The 19,076-nt window shown below is 36.7% G+C and overlaps 1 protein-coding gene across 2 annotated transcripts in view; it reads left to right on the top strand.

Moving 5' to 3' along the window:
- The window catches only part of itgb1a (integrin, beta 1a), a 46,337-nt gene that overhangs the window by 408 nt on the left and 26,853 nt on the right, over nucleotides 1-19,076 (top strand). The window lies entirely within an intron of this gene.

The raw sequence follows: 19,076 nt of genomic DNA, 5'->3' as shown, positions 1-19,076 counted from the left end.
CATCCTCACTGTGTGTGTGTGTGTGTGTGTGTGTGTGGGGCTAAAGCTTTATGGGGACCAAATGTCCCATAAGGATAAGAATATCTGACAGGTTTGACTTTGTGGGGACATTTGACGGTCCCCACGAGGAATTTATTTATTTATCTATCTATCTATTTATATTTTTTAAAATTAAACAACTAAAAGAGGCAAAGTGTTTACATTTGGTTGAGATGTAGGCATAGCATTAATTAACAGCATATGTCAAGGGTAGGTCCTCACAATGTTAGCAAACCTCTACTACTACTGTGTGTGTGTGTGTGTGTGTGTGTGTGTGTGTGTGTGTGTGTGTGTGTGTTACATTTAGATACCCAGTTAGAAAGTAGCAGAGATGAGAGCATTTACAGCAGTTGAATACTGTGGTGCGGATATAAAAAGCAAGGGGAAAAAACCCTCCACGTCCAAACCTTCTCTCGTTTCAAGGAAAAAAAAAAAAAAAGAAAGCAGCGTCTCCTTCCCAGTGTGTTTCTCTAAAAGTAGGCAAGCTAGAGCAGTGGTTCTCAAAATGGGGTCTGTGATTTCAGTTGAGTTACACTCGGGCAAAAAAATAACCCACAATGTCAAAATTATTATATTTGTTTGAGTTTTTATAGTTAGTAGTCTGTTTGGCTGATCACTTGAATTGAATGGGTTTAATCCAAACCTCAATAACTCAAAAACAAGTGGGACTGTAACTAATGTCAGCTTGAACCTAATGTGTTCTGTCAGTGGAAACTTCAGGAATAAAAAGCACTATGTCTCTAATACCTAGGTGCAATATAATTGTACACATTTAGATTGATTAGTTGGATTATGTTAATAATGGCGTATGTGTAAGAGCATATGTGTAATTTTATTTTATAATTAAAGGTTGTATAATTAAAGGTGGTTAAAAAAGAGAAAAAGAGAGAACCCCTATGCACCAGTCAAAAATGAACCAATTTCTGTTGTAACTGCATAGTTAGATGGTCAGTAGTCCTTATATTTATGCTATACAGCTCCAAAAAGCCTACTGAGTTTGTTTAAGGTCTTCCATAATACGTAACAGATAACTGTCTCATTGTTGTTGAAATGTAAGAAATATTAGCACAAGACCAGTTGCATTGACTTACACATACAAGATATTTTTCTTTATGTTTTTGGGGGTTTGTTTTAAACATTGGCAGGTTAGGAGAGTAAAGAGTGTAACAGCCTGTTGAATGGCAGTGGAGTAAAATAATTGACCACAGGTTAATGCAAGCAGTGAAGGTCTCTGTGTGTTCTTGGCAATTATGAAATCAAGATTTTTAGCCATTTCTGTTTACAGGGAGCATATATGAGAAGGATACCCAAGCTTCAAAACAAAAACACAATATTTGTATCCAAATGTTTGACCTTCCGATAGTTTGCTGCACAACTAAATCAATAGCTTTCGACAGAGTAAAATCTGAAATAATGATGTCCACACCAGATATTACTGTAGCATTGCCTCATAAACTTCAGTCACAGTAATAAATAGATAAATGGAGTGGTGTGCCTGTCAGAAATAAAATCCTTTAACTCCTTTTCCAATGTGTGGTTATTCAGCCAGGCTAATCATTACCAGGCGTCTGGAAGCTTCAGTTTAGTCACTCTGTGTTCATATGATGAAGAGCTAATCAGTGAAATTGAGTCTGACTGCGGCCTTAAAGCCGAAATCTACCACACAATCTACCAAAGAGACTTAAACACCCAAACCAAGTTTGGCCTCATTTGCATTTGCCAAATGTAGAAATGTAATAGTAAGAATTATGCAATGTTCAGCTAGTAAATTTGCTATGCACAAGCTTTTAAATAATAGATTTTAACTCTCCTTATGTTTAATTGAATTTATAATACTCTCCTTGGTCAGTTACTTCCTTATTTATTTGACTTGCTACAACGTGTGTCTGTTGAGTATAACACACTCTCCGCATTCAATTAAAACCTCCATCCAGTACCTTTTTTGGTTCCTCAGAATTCTTGTCAGGGCTATTAGTTTTTATTTATGGTTGTCTGGTGTACAAGTAGCTTTAAAAAACATAAAAATAACTACCCATTATTAACAAAAGTTTTCATTTGGTATGTATGTTTAAAGTTGATGGTTTACAGTCTGGGAAAGAACATCATGTCTCATAGCAGAAACACTGGTCAACGACATGCTGGCTTTTTGTTGAAGACACAAACATGATGTGCTACACTAGAAACATTGTTAGATGAAGATAATAATCATATAGACATGTTTCTCTTAGTGTGTATTAATGCACCTAACTGGCTGTCTAGCCCAGCATATATTTTTACGTTACATTAGCTACTAATTTTAACCTAGTCTATTCACTGATATTTCCGAGCAGCCACTGCATTTGACTGGGGTGCACACTGGAGCTTTCGGTTGCCTAGCTCTAGTTCTGCTACACAGTATTTATTGTGGTGGAAATTGTTATCATCTCAGGTTTTTCCTGTCACCATAGAATATACACTAGCTAGGTAGCAGAGGCGATTGCTTTAAGACTACATGGGAAGTCCGGCTTCCCCTAACCCCCTACACAAGTAGTATTGCTTGTTATTTTGTCACTGTAAATAAATTAGCAATTCTAAAGTTATATTTGGTTGTTTGCATTTATTTTTTGTTTACTTACTGATGATGTCTAACTGTCGCTACCTTCTTCAGTGAAATATAGCTAGCTAGTAAGCAGCTTAGCTTAGTTAATTTTATTGATCTCATTTTGAAAAAAGTACTTTGATGCTCTTAATTATGAGGAGAGACTAAAAAATAAACTGGAGACCAAACCAACAGTTGAAGCAGATGAAATAGAACACACACACACACACACACACACACACACAGATATTCAGTATATACTTTAGTAACAGATATCAGCCACTGCTGTAATGTTAATAAGCTAGCATTAAGTTACACAGATGTTTCACAGGCTGTATGTGACCATCGTTTGCTGAGATATAGCTAGCAAACACTAACATTAGCTATTTATATAGCTACCTAGTAGGGTTATTCTTGAATTACTTGTGAAACTGCTTTTCGGAATGACAGTATACACCCATAATAGTGCTTTCTTAGTCTCATCCATGTTTTCTTAGAAAGCAAACAGGCATGTGTATGGGGGAGGGGCTTTGGAGTGAGATCTAATGGGAGTGGGTGGAGTGTAAAAATAAACTACATTGAAAGAGTGGGTGTAGCACTTCTGAGATAAACCTAATTGTAGGAAAGTGTTTGTGTGACTTGCTCTGTGTGTGTGTGTGTGTGTGTATGTATGTATGTAGACTGAGTTTGCCAGCTCACTGATTGACACTCCAGATGCTGCACAGAAACACTTGATGGTTAGAGATATTTTCATGGTGACATCTGCTTGCACACAAGTGCTATTTTTTTGTTGTGTGTCTGTGTGTGTGTGTTTGTGTGTGTGTACAAATCTGCTTGTGTTTGTCCTTTGTCGGTAACTTGTTGGTGTTAAAAGCTACAGGTGTTAATGGTTTTAAAGAAGGACTTATTAGGGGTGTAAAGGCTTCCACACAATACAATGCAATATGACTTTGATTCATAAGGCAACGGTTAGATATTTTTGATGATACCACTGATTGTGCTACGATATGATTTAGTAGATTTGTGGCCAACTGTATTCAGAATCTGGGGTAGGTCTCCCGTTAATTTGTGAATGATGATGGCAAAGAGAATATGGTCTCTTTCTCTCTCTCACACAAGCACACACGATCTGTAATTAGCTAGAATCGCTTAAATCCAGTGGTGTTAAAGTGAAGTCCATGGACACCCAGACTGCCCATAATTTAAAAATAATCTGTTTTTTTTTTTTTTTTTTTTTTTATCATAGTTAAATGGATTATTGAGTTCTTAGTGTCATTTAATCCATCTGACTGGTTACTTGAATTGAATGGATTTTAATTCATATCCTTTGAGGAATCCATTAAATTGATAACTCAGAAACAAGTAAAGGTCAGGAAGCACTATTAGCCAAAATATTATTGCAGATATTTAAATAATGAGCCTAATATTTCAGTAGTTTATGGATTTTTTTTTTTTGGGTGGTGGTGGTGGTTAAGGGTTTATGCAATTCTTTTTATTTTAAAGTTAATGGGATCTCTGGCTGTTTGAGAACCCTTGTTTTGATTAACAAAAGAGAAAGTACTCTTTCCTGCCCAGTCATCAGGAGCCACTTCTGACTGGCCACAGCAACGTCTTGATCATTGGGTGTAGCCTTTTGCACCACTTGCAAGTATAAATATAGAATTATGTTCTGAATTTTATAAGGTGGGAAATAATACAGAACTGTTTTCCATTAACTTTTTGAGCTAAACGTTCTGCCAAGTTCAGTGGAGTTTAAACGAGCAATATTGCCAGTTTTTTTTTGCCGTATTTCACAGCAGCAAATACAAGAACAACACACTCATTTGGGTATCTGATTGTTTATTATAAATAGCTTTTCCGTGATAAAGCCAGAGCGTTTCCTCTGAGATGGAATCACCCTATCATTCACCCTAGAACAGAAACCATATTTCAGAAAAAACAACCAAACCACAGAAAAAGTATTTTGATGCAAATACACCTTTTATAGAAGAGTATCAGAAAAACTTTATTCACAAATTAAATTTTGTTGTACATTAGACTATGGTCCATGTTGAGAGTAATCACTGATGGACTCCAAAATAATGCTTTGTAATGATGGGTGTACATCTTTGCTTGCAAATTTATACACACAATCAGCAGTGTGAGTCTTTTTGCTGAAGTTTTATGGTAGCTATAATTACCATATACGCATAGTAAAATGAACATATTTTGCTTGGTGTATGATAATTAAAAAATATTCCAAAAATGGCAGAGAACCACTAAGTCAGAGCGTCCATTATATAATAAATCTGTTTCTAATTTTAAAACATTTGAAACCTTTTGAGCCAGCTGACCCAGGCCACAAAGACTTCTAGTCTGAAAAAATCTTCAATTCTGTGGCTCTGGTTTGTTTTTCTGCCTTCTTGCTTGAATTATGATGGACTTTCTTATGAGATGCTTTTGTAAACAACATTCTCTGGAGTTTCTGGAAACACTCCTAAAGATATTTTCATCTTAATAGGCCTGTTGTTTTTTGCAGTATTGTTTACAACAGACCTTAATAGTTCTGATTGTTTTGTGTGTCTCCAATCAACACACGTCATGAAAAACTTTGTAGGTTAATATTTTGGTTTTTTTTGTATAAATGTCCAAAATTTTGGCCATTTCAATCACTCCAATATAGTTATAGCTAATTGTTGCTAGCTAATGGAATGGTTTCAACTACAGCAAAAATATGAATATTATAAAACCTCATTTTGCTGCTCGCCCTCGCTTTTTCTCATTTTCTTTATCATCTCTACAGATACCACAAAATAGATTGAGCAAACATTGAAGTTTAGCAATTGCTATGAGATATGAGAAGTGTCTCTTCCCATGCATGAGTGAAGATTCCCCTTTCTGTGTAACTGAACGTTACATGTGGTTATTAATGGAAATGGAAAACCCATTGGTCAGTGTCTGTGTTTTCAGATTTCAGACTTCATTCTCTGCTTCTTCTCACACTGAACTGCAGTTTCAGAGACTTTCTTGGAAAAAAAAAATTACTTCCCACATGTAGAAAAGACCATTGTCGTTCACAATGTGGCTTGTGTTCACGCAGGCCAGAAGCACATCACAAACGGAATTAGCTTGAAATTGGTTTGTGTTGGTCTGGCATGTGGTCAGTGCTCTGCTGTCCACTTTCTCATTTGAAATGCTGCTCTCACCCAAATACCATGCATAACAAGGTCTCGATGCAGTGGATAATAGAGACTTTGTTGTTTCCAAATGTTCACTGCAGTCTCCAAAAAAACATGCTTTTTTTTTAAAAAAAAAAAACACTTAAACTAGGATAGAGTGCTAGTTAAATAACAGTATAAAATGTGCTGCACTGTGATAATGAAGACCTAAAGTTCTGTGTCTGCTGGCATGAGACATCTGAGAGTCATTATCATTACTGCAGGCAGCTTTGTGACTTTCGTCTAAACACAGCTGACTGAAGGGTGTCTTTAATGAGCTCCTCATGGCCATGGGGAAGAAGGTTAGATGGGACAAAACTTTAACCACTTACTTAAAGGAACAATTATGAACACAAACTAGAGGATCAAAATTTACTTATTTGATGTTTCTCATGAGTCAATGGAGACTTCTATTTATAATTATTAGCATTCTGTTCTTGCTTTCCTGTGTGTCACTTGTATTGTGACACCTAGATGTCCGAACAGCTGAGTCACTGGCAGTGTTCAAACGACGTCTAAAGACTTACCTCTTCCTAAAGTACTTAAATTAGCACTTAAAAACAATTGCATTGTCTGAGTGCTTGTTACTATATTACCAGTTTTTGGGCTGATGGTATTCCTAGTTTGTGACCTAGTGAGCCAGTATCAGAATGTATTTATTGATAGAGACTATGTAATGTATTGTATCGTATAGACCTTTACCCTTTACCAATCAGTGCACCAACCAGCTTCTTTGATATATTTCATTTAATTAAAAGACATTTCATTTCCTGCTTTACATACAGCTCTTAGGACAGTGCAGATGTGTTTCTGTATTCGATGTCCTCACCTCACATTTTAAATCATTCACTCATCATAAATCATTGCAAAACACTTTATTTATAGCACGTGATGACCGATTCAATCCGCCTGCCATTTCGTCAACTGATTTCTTGCTTGGTTCTCATGCCATGCTAAATTTCCTCTCAAGGAGTGGTGGATATCTGTTTCCATGTCCTCTCCTGTCTTCAGCAGTGTAAATCAGTGAACTAGCGTAATAACAGGGACAGATGGGTGTGTGGCTGTGTCTTTTGTTTCCCAGATCATAAATCATACAAGCGACCTCAGCTACATTCACATATCAGATTTATTCAGGTCAAGATGCTGATCACAACCATTCCTTTATCAGGACTTCTTGTTTTATTTGTGGTCCAGCAGTATCACCAATCCAAATGGTTAGATGGAAGTAGAGAGTGTAGGTTTTGGCTAAGAGAAAAGGGCTGGGTTTCAGATTAACACTCTGCTCTGAACCGCATAGAGCTTTGGCTGTAAGCCACCATATGAGCTACTCTCATCTCTGAACCAGCGTGAAAAGTCAGCTCAGCAGTTTCAGAGCTGCCAGCACACAACCACGCTTACACAAACAGTTCTGAACGAGGGATGAGGTGAACTCACTACTTTGTTAATGATTAAATAATCCACAAATAAAGTTTTCACAAACTTTTAAATTTTGTTTAATGTTAATGATTCGTTCATTTATTTATTCATTCATTCATTCATTCACCTTAAGTAACCGCTTTATCCTGGTCATAGTCGGGGTGATTCGAGAAATTTGACCGTTGTGTGTCCATACTCGGTGCGACACTCTCAACACAGAGTGAAGGTTTAAAAATGAAAAGTAAAAAAAATACATGCCTGTGTTTTGATATAAAGCACATTTCACTGAGTTGCTTGTGTGCTTGGAGCTTCTTTGTAATCTGCAAATAGGTAAATCAAGTCATCACAACAAATGATGACCGATGGACAAAAGTTCCATAGACTAATAGTATTTGTACTGATTTTGCCCTCACTGTGCTTTTAGGTACTCATGATAATATCAGATTATAGTTCATGTGACCAATTCTCATTTAGCAGACCAGCAGGATTTTTTCTGTCTGCAGTTTTATTTAAAGCCATGAGGATCTTGTGTCTGCTGCTTAGCTCTATGTAAAGTTTTTACAGTGGTTTTCAAGCAGCTCCTCGTTTACGCAGTGTTTATTCCTGTCCTGGTGACCCCATGCCTAGGTCAGGTCTTGGTTTAAACCTTTCACCCTACAAACCAGTGTTTATAGTGCATGCACACAGATGTGGAGATTCTTAGCTGGAGGTTCTTAAAGTGGGGTTTGTGAGGCATAGTCAGAGTGTTCATGATTTTTATTTTAATAACATTATACCTGTGGAGACTGTGGAATTGGCCACTATCAACTATCACTGATATTGTGTTAGTTATTATTTAGTTATTGCCACCTGATTGACTGGTCACTTGAACTAAACTTGAGTAAGAAATGTTAATTCAATGCAAAATGTTTTAAATCCATATTTCAACATTCATATTGGTGAAAGGTTCAGGAATAAAAAAAGCTCTAATGAATCTAACAAATGTGCGGCGGTCTGGGAAAACCCATTGGATGTTGCTGCGGCTGAATAATGTTGAAAGAAGATCAAGATGAAGAAAGATCAGGTTTTGAACATCAAGTGTTGAGCATACATGTATAGATGTATATATGTATGTGTGTGTGTGTGTGTGTGTGTGTGTGTGTGTGTGTGTACATATATATATATATATATATATATATATATATATATATATATATATATATATATATATATATATATATATATATATATATATATATATATATATTTTTTTTTTTTTTTTTTTTTTTTTTTTTTTTCTAATAATATACTAGAATACAGCCTACATGCATAAAGTTTAAAGAGATGAGTAGTGTTCATGGTCATATTTATTGTTTTTATATTTTATTTATTACACGTTAAATTAAATGCAAACAAAATCAATATATAGCAGTTGCTTTAGATACACACACACACACACACAGTACTGTGCAGGAGTCATAGGCACCCTATTTTCTTTTAGTACAAAGTACTTTGTTATAGATTTTTAATTTATGACTTCTAGGTTATCGAGTCTGTACAAAAACATTTTAGATTTCCAAACATTAGTTTTCCAGCACAAAATTAAATGTTACAGAAAAATATATGTCAGTAAAGGAAGCAGCATATTACGTAAGAGACCACTTTTAGACAAAAAACATAATAAAGGCTGCTGGCTTCCGACAGTCAAAGTCTCCAGAAGAACTGTGGCTGGCTCTGCAGGATGCTCATAAAAACTTACCAGCTCATTTTCCTTTCCAAAACTGCACAAATTGTACCTGAGCCTACAATTTTTTTTTTTTTAAACGCAGAGGGTCGTCACACCAAATATTGACTTTGTTTCATTTATTACTGTGTACTGCTCTGTACAGTATTATTTTTAAATGTAGAAACAATTAATTTCATTATTTTTGAAGGCATATTTGCTCTACAGCATTACTTTGCATGTGTGTTTGTATGTGTGTGTGTGTGTGTGTGCGTGTGTGTGTGTATATGTATATGTATATATATATATATATATATATATATATATATATATATATATATATATATATGTAAGAAAATGTCAGAATTTGTCTACACGTAGGGTGTCAAGCAGTTCAGCCATTCATGTGGCAGTTGCACAATGTATAAAATCAGGTCAAGAGCTTCATTTAAGCTTCACATCAAAAATCAGAGTGAGGAAAATATGTGATCTCAGTGACTTTTGGCCATAGCATGGTTATTAGTGCCAGATGGACTGGATTGAATGTTTCAAAAACTGCTGATTTTCACATACAACAGTCTTTAGAGTTAACACACAATAGTGCAAAATAATAATAAAAAAAAACATCCAGTGAGTGGCAGTTCACAAGGCATCATTAAAATGATAAGATTTAAAATAAAATTTTAATGTTTTCACTGTGAAATAATTCAATTCAATTCAATTCAATTTTATTTGTATAGCGCTTTTAACAATGGACATTGTCACAAAGCAGCTTTACAGAAATAAATGGATTCACAAAAATATATTGTAAATATTTAAATTTATCACTGTGAATTTATCCCTAATGAGCAAGCCAGTGGCGACGGTGGCAAGGAAAAACTCCCCGAGATGATATGAGGAAGAAACCTTGAGAGGAACCAGGCTCAAAAGGGAACCCATCCTCATCTGGGTGCAACGGATAGTGCAATTATAAATAAATCCCTTCTATTGTGTACTATATGGACAAATAGTGCAATTGTGCAACCAATAAATTCATCACAGTATTTGCAAGAGGTCCGGCTGGTTAAAATCTATCCACTGTCCACTGATGGAGTCCTGAGTACGAAGCTGCTCGTGGCAACTGCAGCCCCAAAGCCACTACAGCAATCGCAGTCCCAAGCCATTACAGTACAGCTCCCCATATGTGATCCCCAAGCCATCTCCACGGCCCCCAGGTGGCACCATCCCCAGCAATCCAAACAGTTCTTCAGGCAGTCCATATGGGGCCACCCCCAGCAGCAGCGAGCGAACTCAACCGATGAGAACTCCAACCAGAAGTAGGGCATCAGGATGGGTCAGGCAGCGAGGAGGAGCAGAAGGGGTCAGGATCACTGGCATCACTGGCATCTCAGAAGTAGCATGTGTAGCTCGACAGAGAGTGAGGGAGAGAGAGAGATGGAGAGAAAGGAAGAGATTGTTAGGTGAGCTTTTGTCCTCTAATGGTTAAGCACGATGTACTTTGCATGCAGAGTGCAAGCAGGGACTCCGGCAAGACTAGCTATGACAGCATAACTGAAAGGGAGAGCCAGAAGCTAACACAGACATGAGGGCACCCTGGGACATAAGGCAGCCAGCCACTCCACCGTCGACAAACCTGAGTGAACGTGTGAGAGTGGGGGGGCGACAGCATCCAAACATCCCATTTCACCACAACACTCTATGCCTGTGAAACCCTCCAGACCTGCCCCTGTACCTAAGAAAACTATTCACAAAAGGCTTGACTAAACAAATATGTTTTCAGCCTAGACTTAAACACTGAGACTGTGTCTGAGCCCCGAACACTAAGTGGAAGGCTGTTCCATAACTGTGGGGCTTTGTATGAGAAAGCTCTACCCCCAGCTGTAGCCCGCATTATTCGAGGTACCAACAAATAGCCTGCATCTTTTGATCTGAGTAGGCGTGACGGATCATAAAAGACCAAAAGTTCGCTCAGGTACTGTGGCGCGAGACCATTTAGTGCTTTATAGGTCAATAGTAGTATTTTATAATCAATACGAAATTTGATTGGGAGCCAATGCAGTGTGGATAAGATAGGGGTGATGTGGTCATATCTTCTGGTTCTAGTAAGGACTCTCGCTGCTGCATTCTGGACTAACTGGAGCTTGTTTATGCATCTACTGGAACATCCAGACAGTAAGGCATTACAATAATCCAACCTAGAGGTAACAAAAGCATGAACTAATTTTTCTGCATCGTGTAGTGACAATATATTTCTTATTTTAGCAATATTTCTGAGATGAAAGAAGGCTGTCCTAGTTATATTATCTACATGAGCTTCAAAAGAAAGACTAGAGTCGATAATCACACCAAGGTCTTTTACTGCTGCACATGATGAAACAGAAAGGTCATCCAGAGTTATTATGTAATCAGAAAGCTTACTTCTAGCTGCATGTGGTCCTAGTACAAGTACTTCTGTCTTGTCAGAATTAAGTAAGAGAAAGTTAATAAGCATCCAGTTTCTAATGTCTTTTACACATTCCTCAACTTTATTAAGCTGGTGTCTGTCATCTGGCTTTGCTGAAACATACAACTGTGTGTCATCAGCGTAACAGTGGAAGCTAATACCATGCTTACGAATAATTTTGCCCAGAGGTAGCATATATAAAGAAAAGAGCAGTGGGCCTAAAACAGAGCCTTGCGGAACACCAAACTTTACCTTAGCATGAGAAGAGAAGTCACCATTTACGTTTACAAACTGATAACGATCAGTCAAATAAGACCTGAGCCAGGAAAGGGCTGTTCCCTTAATGCCTACTACATTTTCTAGTCTATTGAGGAGAATAGCATGATCAATGGTATCAAAAGCTGCACTAAGGTCAAGCAGCACCAGCAAGGAGACACAACCCTGATCAGAGGCCAGTAGTAAGTCATTTACAACTTTTACCAGTGCTGTCTCTGTGCTATGATGAGGCCTAAATCCTGACTGATACATTTCATGAATGTTATTCCTATGTAAGTATGAGCATAGCTGCTGTGCTACAACCTTTTCAAGGACCTTGGAAATAAAGGGGAGGTTTGATATTGAAATAATTAATTTTTTTTGCCATTAAATTAAAGTAGCACTGAACTCACATGTTTTTCACAGGTATTTTTTAAATGCAGCACTGCTGTTTTGTGGGCAGTTTGTTACCAAATCCATATATCGTGAAGCATATCATGTATCATAGAAATGTCATGATTTGATATTTTTGTCATATCACCCATCCCTATTCAAAACACTTTTCAGAGTAGTTGCACATACATGAACTACTGGTGTGCAGAAATAAAGACATGACTTGTATTTGACTTGTATTTGAGCATCCAACTCTTTCTAATATGTGACTTTTGCAGAATGAAAATGAGAATCATATTTAGAAAGACTCAGCATGGAAACAGAAGCTCTGAGGGAGTTAGAGAGAGGAAGGGCTATATTTTGAGTCCATGGACAGGTTTTTTTTTTTTTTTTTTCCTTAGACATGGATATTGTTCCATAATCCCCCAGCTTTAAGTGGGTGTTATGTCATGCTTGTGTTGGCTCTCTGTTCGGGCGGGAGGATGAACAAGATGTTTGTGCGGCTGTCCTGGTTCTGCTTTCTCAGTCCCTGTGTCAGGGAGGTCGCTGCTAAAAGAGAAGGTTTTTCATTCTCCTTCTTTGGAAAGGCTACCCTTTACTGTTCCTCCTCCTTTTTTTCTCCTTTTCTTCTCCTTTTCCTACTTTTCCTACTATGCAGTTCTGCTCTGTCTATCCTCAGGCTGAGCATCTGGCCCTCGTCTCTGCTTATTCCATGACTCTGTCCAAGTTAATTGCTGTAGATTTGGATGTGGGCTGCACTGCTGAGTAATGGAAATTTCACTGCTCTCTCATCACTGTAATAAAGTATATTCTTGTGGGGAGACATGCTTTATTTCATTCTTTATTTTTATTTTATTTTATTTATTTATTTATTTTTTAATTCAAATCCAGTTCCTTGCTAGTGTTTTAGAGGATGATTGTTAGTGTTCTCAATTACTCAATTCTTTTTAGAATGTGCACATTAAAATGTCGTGATTGTTTCTTTTGAAGGGTAAAGATTCTTACTCATAAGTCAGAAGACAAAAAATACATACGCTGCCTGCAACGACCAAGTTTTTAAACAACGTGTATTAACATTTTTAGTTAAACTTCACAAAATGGGTTGGAGTTTACCCAAAGATGTTAAACTTCAAATACTCCAGAATCAGAAAATGTAAGAAATAGGTACAAGGTGGCTTAGGGTTATGGTTAACATTTCCTGGTTGGTATGATGTTCATATTGTGGAATGCTGTGTTAGATTTTACAGCAAATGTAATGGGACCTATGTCTTCCAAAATGTTCCATTTTGGGAAAAAACATTATCCCAAAAACAGAAGAAATTAGGAAAGGGGCAAATATTTTTTCACAGCCCTGTACAGTTGATACTAACACTGTCTAATATCATCTGTAAGACAAATCTAGGCTTAGAGTAACTTATAGTTTTACAGTAAAGCTTCACCAAACAAGTGCACTTGTCTTTAATTTGTCACTCATTTAGAGTCTCGTTCTTTACTAAATATATGTGACAAATTGTAATTAAAACGTAAAACTGCAAACCTCCACATGTTCAAAAACTTTAGACTGGAAGTGTATGTTAACAGTTCTGTATTTTCTAATACTTTTGAATGGAGGTTTACTTTACTAAAGAAAAATCTTCTTTTGTAATAATGGTTGTCTCTCACTGTAAAAATAACACTAAGCATAGGCGGTATTCCTAAAAATGTTTTCACTTTGCAAGACATATTTTGTCATTTTTTTAGTGTCAGAGAAACTCCAAATGCATCTTATACCTTGTTGATGGGTAGATCAGAAGACAAAAGAAAAACTCCAAATGCATGAGAAATGCATGAGAAACTCCACATGCATCTTATACCTTGCTGATGGATAGCTGCACAGATGAACGATGTCTCAGGGGAGAATTTCCACCGCATTCCTCTCTCCAGCTGCTAAGCCACACTGAAGCACAAACAGTTGTTTCTCTTTTTTTTCCCTTGAAATTGATGCCTTCCTGGTGTTTTACAAGCAGAGCTTAAAGTACTTAATTCACAATTCGGAGTTGGTGGGTTTTTGTTAGTATCGACCCTAATTAACTGATGTTTACTTGGCCATATTCAACTATGGAGTTAACTGACATGAGCTGTGTTTCAGGCTAAAAACAGTCAATAGAGGCTGAAGGCTGTTTATTTAGCTTATCACTGTACAAAAAGGTCAAATTTACATTTGTTTATTTTTCACAGCATAGTCTTGCATTTACAGTTTGTGTTGGTTTTCGAATGGTTTAGTTTTAGTGCATGTTTCCAGGTTTAGTTTAGGTTTAGTTTTAGTGCATGTTTCCAGGTTTAGTTTTAGTGCACGTTTCCAGTAGATAACTCTTATGCAGTATATTGCAATATTCAGTATGCATGTAATTATCACTGCTGTTGTGTTTCATTTAGGATGAAGGTGCCTACATAAGCAGCATTATTAAGGTCTTGGTTTCTTTCCTTTTATTGTAGACAGATTTTTCTGTACTTGCTGCATGAGGCTATATATTTTCTATACAATGTAATATAATATTTTAATATTGTGAATAGGGCTGGGTGATGTTGCACAAAAAAATCTCAATTTTTTTTCAACTTCATGAACAATCCTCGATTATGATTTCGATATTTTTTTGTTCTTACATAATGCAATTGAAAAATTACTCAATTTATTTATAAAGTTTTTTATTTATTAGAATGGACTTTGGAAAAATAGTAACAGCACCATCTATAGCAAATAGTGCAAACAATGGTTCTTTTAAATAAAGAATATTTAAAGAAAGGATATTAAAAAAACATTGTTTGCGCTATTTGATATAGATGGCGCTGTTACTATTTTTGCTCAACTTAGTGAACCTTTCTTTCTTGACAGAGTAAATAGGGATCATGTCTTTCATGACATGAAATGCCACCACAACTGAGAAGTCAGCTTCGGGTATTCTTCTCAACAGTCGAGTTCCTTCCCCGTTTACAGAGTGAAATTAATTAAATTAACATGGCTGCACACCGCATCAGAAATAAACAAAGCAAAACTTCTTACCTTTAAATGAATGTATTTATTGATAGAGACTTCAAAGCACTTTTGTAAGTCGCTCTGGATAAGGGCATATGCCAAATATCGTAAATGTAAATGACTTATACTGTATATACAAGTATTAGCTTTAGATTAATCTACATACAGACATATTTGTTTGTTAAATCTAAAAGACTGACTATACAGTTCAGTATCTGAGAAGGAAAATATACATCACTCATCCGAGTTGCTGACAAAAATACGAGCAAGGGGGCGTCAACCTTCGAATATGCCGAGGTCGAAAATGACAATTCCGACTGGTGAATTACCACTTAGGATGTAATGCAGCATTATATTTTACATAAACTTGTTCATCTGACTTCAAACCTGCACCAATTCCATATCTCTGAAGTGATATTTGCACCTTTCTTGGCTAAGAGCTCAGTCCTCGGCAAAGTGCTGCCTGTTTATCTTGGCAGTCTTTTTTAAAATCTAAGTGCACAGAGTTTGAGAGTAGCGCAGGATGTAGGAGGCATTTATCAGGTTAAGAAGGCTGTGTTTTTCATTTGTATTGGTTTAAAATTTTTAATGGATGTTTTAATTAAAAGATTTAAATAAGTGTGTGTGTGTGTGTGTGTGTGTGTGTGCTACAATCTCGATTAGAACATTTTGAAAATCGCATTAAAAAAATTAATTCAAATTAATCGTGAAAATTACTCAGCGCTAATTAAATTGAATTTCAGCACAGGTCATGATTACAGCCAGTGTTTTTTGCTAAGCAGATGAGAATAGCATCAGTCTAATGTCAGAAAGCTTAGACCTTCTACAGTAGTGCCACAGAGACCTGAGCTAATCTGGTCTTACTGACCGACACACTGTCTGTCCTTGGTGTATAATGGGCTCTGAGCAATGGATCAACCTAACACTCACACACATGTGCACACGCGCACGCACACACACACGTACAAAGTAACTGATACTTTACAGGTTTTATTAGTATATGCTTATTTAAAATTAATGTCAGATGTAGCTAAAGAACTCATGAGAGTGGCTAATGAGGTGTGTTGAATGAGTTATGTGTATTTTATCTACAGATCTGTCTTTTTATTTTCTGCTCTGTATTAGACAGCATGCTACTGTTATCCACTTAGTGGCTAACCATGCATGTTTGGTGTTTCTCTGTACTTTATAATTCCAAACTTGGTTATGTCAGACAAGTTAGTAGATTGATTAAAAACGATGAAACTTTTATTTATGTAATCTGCCTATAAACCTGAGGGAATGGTGATAACAGCAATTATCCTCACAGTCTCAAATATTTAGGCCATGTCCCAAACCACATTGTACCCTTCTTTATGGTATGTTGGTACGCCAATGGTATCGGTGCTATTTAATGCATAAAATGTGATTTAGGGCACAGCCCTGAATTAATCAAAAGGCTTTAGATCAATCAGAGCATCGTAGCACAACCCACGTTCTGAAATATTCAAGTATTCAAGTATACAAGTAGCTCTCAATAGCATTCTTTCCCGTCTTCAGCTGACTTTTGTCAACAGTGAAACACAGTTGTTTTCCCAGTAAGCTTGTAAAAGAAAGCACCCCTGTAGTAGCAATGTTGAAAACAGTAAATCGCTTGTGCATGATTTCAGAGAGTAACGGAGTGAAATTCCTCCAGAGCTGCCTCACCTCTACCCATTGAGTGTTAATGTGAACCACATGTGCTATTCAGAAGGGGAGGAGTGTTTCTAGTCTGACCCCACACACTCCTGTCAGACTCTTTGCTCCTGCACTTCAGTCAGACCTAGCTGCCATGTTTTGCTTTGTTCCAGCTTTATGCCTGTAGACATGCCATGTAATTTTGAGGTAGCACAAGCATACTTTGTTTACACTCCATCTTCATGCCATTATAATGTGGATTTCTCCTCCTATTGTGTGATGCCAATTTAAAGAGCGTTTGCATCTTTTCTTTTCCTTCGTGCTAGTTTCAGTAAAGTTCTTTTCCTTTGTGCTAGTTTCAGTAAAGTGCTGCGCTTCAGAGTGTCTGAAAGACATGTCCTTTAATGAATGTGTAAATTTGAATTTTTATGGCCATATTCTGAAAAAAGTGATGCATTGAAATTATTTAATTCAAATATCATTTCTGTGTTAATAATATATAGTACATCAACAAAATTATTGCCAAAAGTTAATTACCTAAAAGACAAAATTGTGTTAAGGTTATATTTTTATTCATATGGATATACATATCAAGTAAATTCAACGCAACATTGCCTGGGCTTTTTCCAGTCATCAACTGTCCAGTTTCTGTGCCTATGTAGTCTAAGATTCTGAGATGCTTTTCTGCTCACCATGATTGTAAAGAGTGGCTATTTGAGTTATATTGAAGGCAGACCAGTCTGGCTATTTTCCTTTGATCTCTCACATCCATGAGGCTCACCGGATGTTTTTTTTTTTTTTTTCCCAACACCATTCTGTGTAAACTCTAGAGACTGTTGTGTATGAAAATTTCAGGAGTTTCTGAAATACTCAAACCAGCCCGTCTGGCACCAACAACCATGGTCAAAGTCACTGAGATCACATTGTTTTTCCTCATTCTGATGTTTGATATGAGCATAAACTGAAGCTCTTGACTTCTGTTTTTTATGATTTCATGCAGACAAATGTCCAAGCAAAGTGCTTCTGAGTCTTTAGGAGGTGAAATCAGTGTAATGTGTATATATAACTCTGATATAAGAAGCCTAAAACAGCAAATGAATCAGCCTGAGTCATCTCTGTGTCCCATATGCAGCAGAAATCAATAATCCTTTACCTGGAAGCAAAGCCATTTGTGTATTGAACTCTCACCCAGTCTGAATGTCAGTGTTATCTGAGAAATGGCCGTTGAGCAGAATTTGTTTTTTGGGGGCCGTGGGGGGAGGGGTTGGGGGGGCGGGGAGACATAATGGTAAACAGATGTCCCTGATCCAAATGTATCTAAATTATTTATGGCACCGAGACAGGTTCATATGTTCAGTTAAGTGTTTTGGGGTCATGACAGGACTAGTATAATTTTCTACTATACATTACACATTGTATGCTAAAATGAAACTTAATGCAGAACCTTTAAAACATTCAAAAAGCAGATTTATAGTGTTTCCCACACTTCTGAAATAAACCTGGGTGTTGGGCCAGAAGCGAGTTGCAGTTTGAGTAGTGTTATGAAGGTGTGGGTGTTTTTTATATACAGGTCAAAGTTACAAGCAACCACACTTGTAGAGCATGAAACAATCATGGAACACTTAGCAAGAAAGGAGAAACTTTATCAGCTGTTTGTCCTTGTTGGTTTCTGTTACTACTGCTCTGCTCTGCTCTGCTCTGCTCTGCTCACCTCCTTTTTGTAACCAAAGTGTGAAGCATTTCTAAAATGGGACGAATATACTTGGGTGGCTATCGGTATACCTTGGGGCCCCACCTTGTGTATGAGAAACTGCATTTAAATTGATATATTTATATGGATATAAATTGAATCCAGCAACAAATGCTATATAGTCTTGTTATTATTCTTAGTTTTTTATGTGTTATATTATAAAATGTACACATACAACATAAGTGATAAAAAGGTTTCAAATAAGGAGAGACATGGCACATAACAGAAGATTTTTAGCTCATAGGGAGCACATTTGCCAGTTTAGGGGATCTAGGAATGTGTGTGTGTGTGTGTGTGTGTGTGTGTGTGTGTGTTTTAACTAGACTCTAATTAATATATCAATTGGTGGATAAAATTAGCCAATGTAAAGTTTCCATTGACTTGTAGACTTCTATGAATTTAGTACCCTATTGAAAAAAGAAATGGAATAAAACTTTTTTTATTTGTGCTAATTTGTGCTGATGATTTGGTTTTTGAGGAAATTATAACAGCTTTATTTTAATGTAAGTCTATGGCTGAGATTGAAGTCACACTCATCTCAAAACCAAGCCAAAAATCGAACCAAATTTGTAACAGTCAGAGGTAAAGCGGTTAAATTTCTGACACAGGACATTCCATTAAATGTAACTATAAA

This window comes from Pangasianodon hypophthalmus, chromosome 1, assembly GCF_027358585.1.
Source record: "Pangasianodon hypophthalmus isolate fPanHyp1 chromosome 1, fPanHyp1.pri, whole genome shotgun sequence".
NCBI lineage: Eukaryota > Metazoa > Chordata > Actinopteri > Siluriformes > Pangasiidae > Pangasianodon > Pangasianodon hypophthalmus.
The sequence above is the reverse complement of the archived record's forward strand: the minus strand, read 5'-3'. Positions and strand labels throughout refer to the sequence as shown.